We start from the raw sequence: 13,825 nt of genomic DNA, 5'->3' as shown, positions 1-13,825 counted from the left end.
CGAATTCTACTAATTAAGCTTCTTGTCTTTGCCTACGGATAACGAAATATTTTTTTTCATTCATGTGTATGTGCAAGTGATATAAACTGATTTATTTGGTAGAAACATCACATCTGTTAATTATTATCAATGAGAAGAGAAGACAACAAGAAGGAATAGAAAAGAAGAAAAAATTCTGGGCGGATTAGTGCTGCTGTGAGCCCGGCCTTTTTGCTACAATCAGGATTTACCTGCTCTTTAACCAGAAGTCCTATTTCGATGAGAAAAAGTTGGGTGGGCTGGCCAATTTTGAGGCATTTGCATTTATACTCAATTTTTGGGTCACTATTAAATTTATATCTATTTTGCATAAATAATTGCAAGTCTATCCACTTTTTGAACAACTTCAGACTTGTAAATGTGAATTGGCAAACTTTAGTTCATAGTGCAAACTTCATATAAATTAATGAGAAGTTCTTCAGTTTGTAATGCAAACTTCAGAGACAAAATCAATTTGACCTTCACATCATTTTTTTCTGAAGTTACTCCTAATAGTTGCAAACTTTAGACAATAACTGAATCCCGGGATGCATCTTCGAGTTTCACGCTTCCCGACAATGTTCAATCACGTTTCCGACAAGGAATGCAGGTCCAAGGATTTCAATCAAATGATTTTGAATCAATAAATCTAAATTTGCAATTCGTGCTGCCTTTCGTTTTCCTAGTGGATGAATTTGCTATTTATGCTCAAACAGATACTAAATTTTGATAATCTAGAGATTCTCATAAAAAAGGCAACAAACAACCATAAACCCTTTCTGCACTAATTAAAATACCAATAAAATAACTTTACATTGATATGTGCAAAAGGGGAAAAAGGGGAAAGAATAAAGAAAGAACGAAGACAGAATAGAGAGAAGCAGATCTGCCCTAAAAAGAAATAAAAAAGAAAGAGGGAAGAAAAAACCAACGCATAACATGAAACTGGAAGACAATAGTTGAAAGTTGGTATACAGGGAAGACGAAGAGGAGGAGAAGTAGAAGAATAAGCGTGAAAATTTTGTCTGAAGTTCTCCAATATTGGGTACAGATTAAATATTTTGAAACAATAAGGTATAGGTTAAATACTGGGGTACAAACTGGGCGTCCCATTGAATTTTGGGACTTTTTCCTAACTATAACATATATAAAATCTTATTACCAAATATGTGCATACTATGTAAATTATCCGCCCAGTTCACAGTTTTCCTATAATTTTTGTACCATTTGTTTAATACACGATTAATTGGGCAAAATCTTCCATAATTAACGCGCTAAAAATTAGGAAAAAATCTTGCGATTGATTGAGTCTACATTAAATTTAAGTTTTGAAATGGAAAGGAGAATTCTGTTCTTCATCTTCATCTTCATCTTCATCCGTTCTTCCATATATTTTCCACCATTGATAACCATTAAAAAACTTGAAAGCTTTGAATTCAAATTTGAGTTTTCAAAAATCATTATTTGTTTGGATTGGGTGTTGTTGAAAATAATCGGGAATATGGTTTGGAGTTTATATCTCAATTTTGAGGGGTTTTGGTGAAGATTAGACTTGGTTTTGACTGAATTTCAGATTGAAACTCGAAGAAGAAGAAGAAGAAGAAGAAGAAGACATATTGCAGAAATTGTAGATAAATTGTAGTTAAATTGTAGATTATTTGTATTCTGATTGTAGATGCTTTATTTTCTGTTTTCATAAATAAAAAACTGCTAAAACTTCTACAAATCTTATGAAAAAACGCAATTATGTCAAAAATCACAATTATGCTACAATTGGATGGGAATTGGGATATAAAAATTTAATGTACCCAGTTTGTCGATATTTTGTAGATAAATTGTAGATTATTTGTATTCTAATTGTAGGTGCTTTGTTTTCTGTTTTCACACATCAAAAACGACTAAAACTTCTACAAATCTTCTGAAAAAACGCAATTATGTCAAAAATCTCAATTATGCTACAATTGAATGGGAATTGGGATATTAAAATTCAATGTACCCAGTTTGTAGATATTTTGTAGATTTTCAACATAGATTGTAGTTTAATTGTAGAATAAATGTAGTAATTATGTAGATACCCTTACAAATAATACTGCTTTATACATACTTAAAATTGATTTGTAGTATATTTGTAGAATTTTTGTAGATGAAGAGAAAATTTTTGTAGTCAACATGTGTGAAGATGTATTTAGTTCAAATTCTGATCAATCCAACAGAAAAATTTTGTAGTCAACATGTGCGAAAAATTTTGTAGTCAACATGTGCGAAGATGTATTTTGGAGTGCTGATTTTTTTCATGATTTGGGACTTGAAAAAACAGATGCAACTTCAAAATAGGATTTTGTGAAATTAACTGGAAAAGAAAATTGTAGAATCGTGGGTAGCTGATGGTAAACGTGGGTGAGAGGCGAGTATACGAAAATGGGGGAATTAACTGAAGGTAAAACGTGGGGGGTGTGGGGGTGGGAGGAGAGAGAGGCGGGTAAACGAAAATGGGAGAATATACGCTCCTAAATTAATGCCTAATATAAATGAAGCATTAATTATACCCTTAATTTGAATTGTGGTATATAAATGGTAATTTGGTATGATGAAATGTAATTAACACAATCCTTAAACATTGAGAGTAATAAGGTTTCATATATGGTATAGGAAGGTAAAAATCCCTTAAATTTTTACGCCAATTTTTCATGAAGGCCCAGCTTCGATGGCCCAGTTAATTTTAAAGTTAAAATTAACTGGGTTGGCCACTTTCTCGGGGCAGCTGAGTTTACCTCTATTTTAAATTGTAATGGTAATGGCAAAGTAACAACTGATCCGATTAAATTGGCATGTTTGTCCCAACAAAAATACGGAACATAACTCTAGCAATCGATACTGGAGTTCGAAACTTTGACAAGTGAAACCCCCGTAAATTATGCTAAAATTTTCAAAATTTAATAGTTTTGAACATTTACTAGTACAAAATCCAAGAAAAATTATTGGTTTTTTAACCTTTACTAGTGCAAAATCCAAAAAAATCCAGGAACGATTCATGGTTCTGAACTCACGTTATACTTCAATAATTTTTAACCTTTAAATATAAACTTCAGGTAAAAATACTAATTTTTGTGAAAAATCCAAGAATTTTCACAAAAACGATCCGATAGGGGTATTTTCGTCAAGACTTGTATTTTCATATTGATAATTGACTACTTTACCGATACAATTTAAAATATTGCTAAGCTCTAATAACCGACTTAAGAAGTGGCTATTTACCAAGATCAACCAATTTTAGATGAATCAGTAAGAATTCCTCAATTGGAACTTAACTATGCATTGGGGAAAAAGAACTTAACAATGTAACTCTGTTGACTTATAGCCTGTTCGGCTAAGCTTTCTTTTGGACAAAAGTGGTTATTTTTTCTTCCCAAAAGCATTTTTGGCCAAAAACTGAGGTGTTTGGCCAAGCTTTTGGAAGGAAAAAAGTGCTTTTAAGGAGAAGCAGAAGCAATTTTGGAGAAGCAGAAAAAAATAGCTTCTCTCCAAAAGCACTTTTGAGAAAAATATACTTAGAAGCAGTTTTTTAAAGCTTGGTCAAACACTAATTGCTGCTCAGAAGTGCTTTTCAAACTAATTAGCCAAATACAAACAGTTTCTCACCAAAAGTACTTTCGAAAAAAACACTTCTCAGACCCGGGAACTAATTTTCAAACTTTTTTTAATGTAATTTGGTCTCAAACCCAGGAACTAATTTTGATATGCCAAATAAGGAATTTGATGGTATGTGTCTAGTCCTCTACCATCAATTATCGGTCTCCACCATAATAAGTGTGGATTTAATGGAAGAACAATAAAGGGAAGAGCTTCATATAATATGAAGTTTCTACATTTTATTTGCTAGAAAGAGATTAGAGTATGCCTCTTTGTTTGCAACATCCAATTGCTCCATCGAACATTTCGTCAAGGCTGTACTTGTACTTGAATCCAGTCTCTAAAAGTTTTTTTGATGAAAAGCTAGGTAATTTAAGTTCTTCACTACTTTGCCCTGTATACCTAAAAATAAATAACAGTAAAATCAATTATCTTCTTCCGTTTTCTCAAATTAAACCTTTTAATTTGAGTTGCACATAGATATTAATATAAGGAATTGAAAGATGCATTTCATTGCAATACTTACTCGGTAATTTGCTTTCGAAATTCAGGATATCTAGTTGTAAGAAATTCAGCTTGGTTTTCGCGTGTTATTTCAACAGCTGAGCAAATATATCTCCCTTTCGCGTTAGGATAGACAAGAAGAAAGATGTGACCATTTGTCACATCATCTACATGTACAAAAGGTACTACTGCAGGATAGTGCAAGCTATTTTTTTGATGACCCTGCACAAATTTTTAACAACTATTTAGCAAACATACATTGAAGTTTAGCCCCTTCTCACAAGCGAGCTTGATTCTTTCAGGAGCCAAGCATGTGGAAATTCTTCTTTTGGTAATAGATGATAGTGAGACTTGAACACATGGCCTATGTTTACTATAATATTATGTTGAAACGTGGGACCATGTTATTTATTTAATTATGTCTTTAACAAATCAAAAACTATTTTTTTGCCAAATTAAAGCAATTGAGCTTTATTGACTATAACACTAAAGTTACAAAATTTATATGTACGTACCAAGAATCATTTCCATGGATGAACGAACAGAACCAGGAATTTGAGAAGCAAGAAAAGGGCCATGTATCCAAGTTGGGATTACAGTCACAATATCAATTCCATTTCTTTCTGCAAATTCTATAGCTGCCTTTTCTGTTAAGGTCTTGCTGATGGCGTAAGAACTTGCAAAACGCTTTAAGGTTCTTAAAAGATCTACGTCTCTCCACGAACTTTCATCTACTATATCTGAAGTATCAACCACAACTGTCGATGCACTAGAAGTGTATACAACACGTTTAACTGTATTTGAATTAAGACACGCCTGTAAAATGCCTAAAGTCCCATTAATTGATCCTTGTGTTTTGTTTCTGCTGCGGAAGTCAAATGTATATAGTGTGAATAAGTCACAACTACTATACCAAAAATTATGACAGCCACCAAATAATAAATAAGACAATAAAGCAACAATAAAGGGAACACCAGAATTTACGAGGTTCGGCTAATTTTGCCTACTCCTCGGACACAACCAATATTTTATTCCACTCCAAAAATACAAGTGAAATAATACTAAAGAGAGAAGATACAAATGCCTTAAACAGATGAGAAGGCAAATGAGAGGTGTGTTTCAATCCTAAACATTAGGCCTTCTTTTATAGGGGAAAAATCCCCCCCAAACTTAACTCCCAACCAATGTGGGACTTTGGCATTTTGCCAAACTTCAACAAATCTCCACCTTGGCAAAATTCCACATTTTCAATTCTCTCTCAATAACAAATTTTGGTTGTGTCTTCATCTTCAATCTTCAGTGTTCAACAATGTTGATCAAATCCAAACAATGTTGAAACTTGATCGCAGTCACCACCTTAGTTAGCATATCAGCAGGATTCTCCGTAGTATGAATTTTCTTCACTGTGACTCCTCCTTCTTCTATGATTTCTCGTACGAAATGATACCGAACATCAATATGCTTCGTCCTTGCATGATAAACTTGGTTCTTCGCTAATTGAATAACACTTTGACTATCACAAAAAATTGTGATACCTTTTTGTTCAACACCAAGCTCCTTTAGCAATCCTTGAAGCCAAATTGCCTCTTTCACAGCCTCTGTAATAGCCATGTACTCTGCCTCTGTTGTAGACAAAGCAACTGTTGACTGCAAAGTAGACTTCCAACTAACTGGTGCCTTTGCAAAAGTAAACACATAACCAGTAGTTGATCTTCGTTTGTCCAGATCACCCGCAAAATCTGAGTCACAATATCCAACTACAGACTGATTGTCTTCCTGCTCAAAAACTAACCCGACATCTACAGTATTATGAATATACCGTAGAATCCACTTCACAGCTTGCCAATGCTCCTTCCCTGGATTGTGCATATATCTGCTAATAACTCCAACAGCTTGTGAAATGTCAGGCCTTGTGCAAACCATTGCATACATCAAGCTACCAACAGCATTTGCGTATGGTACCTTTGACATATACTCTCGTTCAGCTTCATCCATTGGCGACATAATAGTACTTAGCTTAAAATGGGAAGCAAGTGGAGTACTAACTGGCTTAGTCTTGTCATCTATGCCAAAACGTTGAAGTACTCTCTTCAAATATTCCTTTTGAGATAAACAGAGTTTCTTTGAACGTCTATCTCTAATTATCTCCATGCCAAGAATTTTCTTTGCCTCACCCAAATCCTTCATCTCGAACTCCTTCTTCAGTTGAATCTTCAACTTATCAATTTCTTCCGAATTCTTGGAAGCTATCAACATATCATCAACATATAGGAGAAGATATACAAAGGAACCATCTTTAAGCTTGTGCAAATACACACAATGATCGTATTTGCTTCTCTTGTACCCTTGCCGCAACATAAACTCGTCAAATCGCTTGTACCATTGTCTAGAAGATTGTTTCAATCCGTACAACGATTTTTCAAGTTTGCACACCATATTTTCTTTTCCAGCAACTTTGAATCCTTCTGGCTGAGTCATGTAGATTTCCTCCTCCAAGTTTCCATGTAAAAACGCAGTTTTTACATCCATCTGAACTAGTTCCAAATCCAATTGTGCTACCAAAGCCAACATAATTCTAATGGAGGAATGTTTTACAACTGGAGAAAACACTTCATTGTAATCAATTCCCTCCTTTTGAGCATATCCTTTGGCCACCAATCTTGCTTTGTAGCGAACATCTACTTGGTTAGGAAATCCTTCCTTCTTTGCAAATACCCATTTGCACCCAATTGCTTTCTTTCCCTTCGGGAGATTGGCCAATCTCCATGTATGATTCTGATGAAGGGACTGTATTTCATCATTCATGGCAATCCTCCACTTATCTTCTTCTGAACTTTGGACAACATCTTTATAAGTGGTAGGAACATCATCAGCTACAATTGAGGTTGCACAAGCAACCGTCTCTATGAGACGAACAGGTTTTGTTATTGTTCTTTTTGGCCTGCTGGTTGCTATTGATTCAAGTTGTTGTTGAGGTTCCTGAGTTGGAATCTCCTCTACTGGCTCTTCTTCCAGAGGGTAATCTTCATTTGTTTCCTCCTCTGCTTCTTGTGTAGGAAAAATAAATTTTCCCTCAAACTCCACCTGCTTAGAAGCACCTTTATTTTGTTTGGTGTCTTCTGTTACCTTATTTACCATAGCAGATTCATCAAAGGTAACATCCCTGCTGAATATTACTTTCTTTGTCATAGGACACCATAAGCGATATCCTTTGACTCCAGAAGTAATTCCCATAAAAATAGTCTTCTTTGCCCTTGGATCCAATTTTGACTCTGTCACATGATAATATGCAGTTGAGCCAAACACGTACAAAGAGTCATAATCTAAAGCAGGCTTTCCATACCATTTTTCAAATGGTGTCTTGCCATCAATAGTAGCAGATGGTAAGCGATTAATGAGGTGGCATGCATATGTAACTGCCTCAACCCAAAATTTTTTGCCCAAGCCAGCATTGGACAACATACACCGTACCTTCTCCAGAAAGGTCCGGTTCATACGTTCAGCCACTCCATTCTGTTGTGGTGTATGTCTGACAGTGAAGTGTCGGACGATGCCATCATTTTGACAGACCTTATTGAAATGATCATTTTTGTATTCACCTCCATTGTCTGTGCGAATACACTTGATCCTCTTGCCTGTTTGATTCTCCACCATCGTCTTCCATTTGAGAAAAATTCCCAGCACTTCATCTTTGTTTTTCATTGTATACACCCACACTCTTCGAGAAAAATCATCAACAAAGGTTACAAAATAGTGCTTCCCACCCAATGAAGGTGTTTTGGAAGGACCCCAAACATCAGAGTGTACATAATCCAAAATGCCTTTAGTATTATGGATCGTTGTACCAAATTTAACCCTTGTTTGTTTCCCTTTAACACAATGCTCACAAAACTCCAAGTTGCAAGCCTTGACTCCTTTTAACAATCCTTGATCTGATAGAGTTTTCAAGGATTTTCCTCCAGCATGTCCCAAGCGCATGTGCCATAGCTTGGTTGCTTCTGCCTCTTTGTCGTCACTGGATGTCACTGTCGCTGTCCCAATAACTGTACTGCCACGATAGCGGTACATATTATTATTCTTCCGATTAGCCTTCATTACCACTAGTGCACCGGAGCATACTCTCATCACTCCATTTTCTGCAATGATTTTGAACCCTTTTGATTCTAGGGCTCCCACAGAGATGAGATTCTTCTTCAAATCCGGTACATATCGAACATCTGTTAATGTTCTGATCATTCCATCATGGTTCCTTAATCGTATTGAACCAATGTCATATGAGGTAAGAGGGTTGTTATCCGCTGTGTGGACGACTCCATATTCTCCTTCTTGAAATTCCACGAACCAGTCCCTGTTGGGACACATATGATAGCTACAAGCCGAGTCCATCAACCATATGTCTGATGATGTTGATGACTCTGTTGTAACTAATGAGAAGTCTGAATCATCACAATCAGCTACATTTGAATCCATAATGGCCTTTCCATTGTTATGTTTGGCCTTATTCTTCAACTTCGGACAGTCTTTCTTCCAGTGCCCTTTTTCTCGACAAAAGGCACATTCATCTTTGCTGGGTCTGGATCTTGACTTGGATCTTCCCTTCTTTGTCCTCGTTTGACTTTGAGGACGACCCCTCACAAATAGTGCTTCTCCTTCTCCGCCCTTCTGTTTTTCTCGCTTTCTTTGTTCATAGCTGTACAAAGCCGAACAAACTTCTCTAAGAGAAACTTCGTCATTTCCATGGAGTAGAGTAGTTTCAAGGTGCTCGTACTCATCAGGAAGTGACGCCAACAACATCAAGGCCAAGTCACCATCATCATAAGTTGTATCCATATTTTGCAAATCTGTGACCAACTTATTGAAACTGGTGATATGTTCATTCATCGTGGTACCAGGAACATAGGTGAAGTGAAACAGTCTCTTCTTCATGTACAATTTATTTTGACTATTTTTCTTCAAAAATTTATCCTCCAGTGCTTTCCATAATTTACTTGCAGAAGTTTCCTTTGTGTATGGATATTTCTGCTCTCTAGCAAGGTAGGATCGAATGGTACCGCAAGCAACACGGTTGAGAATCTTCCAATCTTCTTCTCCAATAACATCTGGTTTCTTTTCTTCAATGGCCAGATCTAGCCCTTGTTGAAAAAGGACATCTAGAACCTCGCCTTGCCACATCCCAAAATGCCCGGACCCGTCAAAAATTTCTACCGCAAATTTCGCATTTGACACAATTCTTGTCATAAGCGAAGATGCCAATGATGACGTATTGTTGACACTTGATGTAGATTCTTCTTGTTTATTGTCTCCCATATTTGACACAAATATTATTTAATAGCTGACGACACAAATCAAGATTATTTCCTTTCTGATGTAGAAGATCAGACTAAGCTGCAACCACAGAGCATACTCAGACAGAACCTTGACTCAGTTACCAAGATAAATCTTTTCTGATGTGGAAGATCAGACTATGCTGCAACCACAGAGCATACTTAGACAGTACCTTGGCTCTGATACCAATTGTTGCGGAAGCCAAATGTATATAGTGTGAATAAGTCACAACTACTATACCAAAAATTATGACAGCCACCAAATAATAAATAAGACAATAAAGCAACAATAAAGGGAACACCAGAATTTACGAGGTTCGGCTAATTTTGCCTACTCCTCGGACACAACCAATATTTTATTCCACTCCAAAAATACAAGTGAAATAATACTAAAGAGAGAAGATACAAATGCCTTAAACAGATGAGAAGGCAAATGAGAGGTGTGTTTAAATCCTAAACATTAAGTCTTCTTTTATAGGGGAAAAATCCCCCCCAAACTTAACTCCCAACCAATGTGGGACTTTGGCATTTTGCCAAACTTCAACAGTTTCTTCACTTTCTTTGTTCTCAAAATCAATTTGATGTACAGCATGAAATACCCCAATGCAGCCTTCAATCGCTGGGTTGAAACTCTCAGGTTTGTCAAGATCGGCATTAAAAATACGCAGCCTATCTTGTGCCCCTGGAAGATTTGTGAGGTAACTCAAATCTCTCTTGCGATCTAGAGTCAATGGATTCAATATTTTCATCTTCAGAAACTAGAATATATTTCATAATCACACAAAGGAGAAAGCTGGACTAACTAATATAACTTCAACTGGACTGGCACATAAAATGAATAAGAGTTTAACAGGGGATTGGGGGGGACATTTTTCTAAGGATATTATATTGCAGGTATACATGAATAAATATTCATCGTGCGTTGGATTTATTGATTAATTGTTAGATTCAATAGATCCTTTTTAGATTTTTTTTTGGTTTCCCATCCAGCGTCTGGTACCCGCATTGAAGCCCGACTATATCCGAATTCGCGCCAGGTAGGGCCTCATTCGAGTGAAGCGCTCCCTAGATCTTTTTTTGTTACAGACCAAGCTGATTTTGTTAGAATTTCACCTGATTTGACTAAGCACAAAACCAAGGAGGTAAGAAAATTTTAAAAAAATCATCATATCCAGTGTTATTCTTTGTCTTCCTTCTAGTCGGATCATAAAATACACCAAGACATCAAATTAAGAATCATAGATCAATTTTTTCTTAAGCAGACAAGAAATCCAAGTTGAGGTTGTTCCCATTTTTTCCGATCTTGTGAATTAATCATATAGTAAAACCCACAGGACCAATTATTCTCATTATTATAGTTAGAACTTGTTAGAAAATATTATTGGGTCTAGTCCACCCATATAAGCGGTGCTAATAAGTTTCTTGACTCTTCAGGTAATCCTCCATCTAAATATATTTAAACATCACTAGGGTGCTAAAATAAATGTTCTTATTCATTACGGAAGAAACGGCTAGTGTTCTTTAAAGATAAAAGCAATTTTTGCATCTAGAGGATTTTTAAATGTTGAAATAGGGAGTTCATCCATATTGTAAGAATTTCCAATGAGTGCTAAATTAAGTAAACACGCAAGTCTCCTAAACTTATGTTTATATTGAAATATTACTGGGGCAAATAGAGCGAAAATGGATTCTGCAAATGAAAAAGGTACAAGACTGAAAAATTATCTTCACTTTTGCATAGTAATTAAGGAAGCAAACCAAATGATTGTAGGTAAAACAAATTACCTGGATGAGACCTAATAGTGGTGTTAACAGAAAAACCAAGTTGAAGAAGCCTCATAACCATCCATGATCCAAGATAACCACTTCCTCCTGTTATACATATTTTTCCCTTTGTCTCCTTCACTTCTTCCATATTTGTTCCTATATATGCTCTCTTCTTTCTTTTCCTCTTTCTCTCTTTATATAGAGCAACTATCACGTGGTCATATATCTGCCAACTTTTCATGTATTTGTTAGAGCCCGTTTAGATTAGCTGATTTGAAGTAACTGATAAGTATTAAGCATTGTACTAACTTCATATTTTTTTGTACTTCTTCTTCACTATATATATTTGACCTCAAATTTATAAGTTTTAATTTCTTCTTTCAGTGCAATGACTATTAAATTAACTATGTATATCTTCTTTTTAGAGCCAGATATTCAAATAGGACTTCCGAAAAATAATTATTTTTAGCCAAATAAAAGGTTTTCGCCAAAATAATGGTGTTTCTAGTGTGTATTTATTTTATTTCTTTTCTAGATGCAAAATATTTATTCTAACAGTGTAACTTTTTTCTGCCAACTGTAAAAAAGAAAGAAGTTGGCTAGAACTCTATTTTAACCAAATAAAAAATTAGCTAAACTATCGAAGCTCAAACTGTGAAATTTTCTTTTCTTTCTTATTTAAATGTACGATTATTCATCCCAATTGTGTACTTTTTTTTTGCCACGAAACCTATTAAAAAATTATTTGAACTTCATTATTTTTTGTCAACTACTTTTTTAGCCAAATAATGGATTTCGATTGTGTTTTTTGTATTTTATCTTTAGATGCTATGAAGATTTATTTTTACTGCGTATTTTTTTTCCGGACCAAATATGTAAAAAGAAAATTTTGAGTGAAACTTCATTATGTTTAGCTAAACAAAAAGCCTAAATAATAAAGTCCAAAATATTTTTTTACAGACTTAGCTAAAAAAAATAATTTAAAATAATTACTGATTTAAAATGATAAAAATATATATTTTATTATTTAAAAACATCATATGCACAAAAATTATTTATATGGCAACGAGTATATCACACCTCCTTGGATTGAAGTCGTCTAGAAGGGTGAAGGCTAACAAACTACCAACTTGAGGGGGATAATTAGGATTAAAATTAGTTTAAATTTACACCAAATAATAAGTATCAAGCTCAGGGGGTCCCGATATATTATTTCAAAAGAAAAAAAAAACGTAAGGAAACATGACACGACCATCTTTCTTTGCGCTTTATTAGATGATAGCAAATATCATCTTTATAGTTGTCAAATATTTCTTTTGAGCCTAATGTGCTTTAAGAGTTTTTTATTTTGTTAGAAATTTATATGCCGACAAAAAATGCAAAGAAATTCTATCGTTAGAATATTTTTTTTAAAATTAAATAATTTTGGAAAAGAGTTAGTGGACGAGTGGAGATTTATATAGCCAACTCCAATTTATATGGATTTGAAGTATAGCTATTGGCATATGGTCATTTTTATCCTAATATTTAATTCATAAGAAGGAAAACGTGAAAGATTGTAGTATATTTAATACTATAATATTATGTCTTGCAAACCATTAATACTATAATATTATGTCTTGCTCTTGAGAAAAGCAAGCATTGTCTTTGTAATCGTTGCCTGTTAACTTACTCTACGTTGAACTTACTTTAAGCATTACAATATCTTTTATAATAATTAGGCTTGCTTTTTTGGCAAAAGTATGGCTATCATTAATAAAGTACTCAAAGATACAAATCCGGTTCATGTACATCTTCTCCTAAATGGAAAAAAGAAAACCCTAAATGATAATGTCTTTCGATGACAACACTTGAGCTTTTTGAAATGCTTAACTTGTCTAATGTTAGGGAATATTGATCCTAGTCCAGATTAGCTAGATTAGTTATACTAGTTATACTTTGTATTGGGCCAGGCCCACATAAGTTGTAATTATCTTTACTTCTTTTTTCTTCAGTCTTATATAGTGGGACCCATATAGGTAGACCCAACAGGTCTGATACAAACGGTTATAATAATTCCATTCTACAGATGAAAGAAGTTCCTTTTTCTCTCTCTCGACCACAGTAAGCCCTAGCACAATTTTCATCGATTTCATCTTATTTCCGCTGTTAACATGGTATCAGAGCCCAAAATCTCGTAGATCCGGTTGTCCTCTTTCGTCCGATGTTACCCTAGAAGAGTATCACCGGAATTTTTGCTTGATCGGAAAATTTTCTTCATCTCGTCAGTTTTTCGATTTTTTTTGTGAGATTGTTCGAGATTTGTTGTTCGTTTTTGGTTTATCTGTCTCCGGCTGGTATCTGAGGTCCTGATTTTCGGTTGCAACGATGTATCTCAGCATTCAACCGTGCCTAATGTCGCACCTCCTTTTTTCGACCCCGCGAGGGGCGTAGGGAGTTTTTTCCAATTAAAGGACAGTCGAAACGGGATTTGTTTATTTATTTCAGAGTCGCCACTTGGGAGATTTAGGGTGTCCCAAGTCACCAGTTTAATCCCGAATCGAGGAAAAGAATGACTCTGTATTACAGTCCGCGAACCAGAA

At 35.0% G+C, this 13,825-nt stretch overlaps 1 pseudogene; it reads right to left on the bottom strand.

Moving 5' to 3' along the window:
* Nucleotides 1–3,658: 3,658 nt before the first annotated feature.
* On the bottom strand, nt 3,659–11,391 carry LOC104248699 (vestitone reductase-like; annotated as a pseudogene).
* Nucleotides 11,392–13,825: the final 2,434 nt, after the last annotated feature.

This window comes from Nicotiana sylvestris, chromosome 8 (assembly GCF_000393655.2).
Source record: "Nicotiana sylvestris chromosome 8, ASM39365v2, whole genome shotgun sequence".
Classification (NCBI taxonomy): Eukaryota; Viridiplantae; Streptophyta; class Magnoliopsida; order Solanales; family Solanaceae; genus Nicotiana; species Nicotiana sylvestris.
This window is presented reverse-complemented; position numbering and strand designations above follow the sequence as displayed.